This window comes from Propithecus coquereli, unplaced genomic scaffold, assembly GCF_000956105.1.
Source record: "Propithecus coquereli isolate 6110/MARCELLA unplaced genomic scaffold, Pcoq_1.0 Scaffold626, whole genome shotgun sequence".
Taxonomy (NCBI): domain Eukaryota; kingdom Metazoa; phylum Chordata; class Mammalia; order Primates; family Indriidae; genus Propithecus; species Propithecus coquereli.
In genome coordinates, this window is record NW_012152241.1 from 116,359 (window position 1) to 117,336 (window position 978).

A 978-nucleotide genomic window follows, 5' to 3' on the forward strand; every position below is an offset into this window, starting at 1 on the left:
AATATTGGACCATTGGAAACAAATTGGCAAGGTAAAGAAGCTGGATAGATGGGTTCCGCATGAATTAATCAAACTTCAGAAGAGAAATCCTCTCAAAGCTTGCCTTTCTTTGCTGTCACGAATTTGAGGCAAACCATTTCCACACTGTATTGCTATGCGTGATGAAAACGGATTCTTTTTGACAATCATAAGCATTCAGTACAATGGTTGGATAAAGACAAAGTGCTGAAACACAGTCCAAAACCAAATATTCATCAGAAACAGTTAATGGTGTCTATTTGGTGGTCTAACGCTGGTATTATCCACTACAGCTTCAAGAAACCTGTTCAGTCCATTATAGCAGATGTCTCCTGCAACCAATTGGATGAAATGATGAGGATGCTTGTGACTAAGTAGCTGAGATTGGTCACTACAGACAGGCCAATCTTGTAAGACAACGCTCTACCACATGCTGCACAAACAAAGCTGCTCAAACTACAGCAGCTGGACTTGGAAACTCTCTGTCATTCACCATATTCACCAGACCTTGCAGCAACCGACTACCACTTCTTCCAGGCTTTAGACCACTTTTTGCAAGGAAAAATATTCAATTCTCAACAAGCTGTGGAAACCGCCTCTTGCAATTTCGTCACCACTCACTCTTCACACTTCTTTGCTGCTGGCATAAACAAGCTATTGTTAAGATGGCAAAACTGTTGACTGTTTAAGCACATACTTTGATTAATGGCACTGCTTCTTGTTTTAGATGTAATAAACTGCACTTTTGATTCAAAATCAAACATTTCATATTTAATCACCTAAATATAGAAAGACGTTTTAGGCAAGAAAATCAAAACAATTAACTGTTTCTACTAAAAAGTCATGTTCTGTGTAATATGAACCCTTCTGTGAACATCTGCCTCGATTTTCTAAATTTTCTTCCTAACCAAAGTATGCCTTTTAGGGTCGCATTTCTTTTGGAAGGCAATATTGAGACTA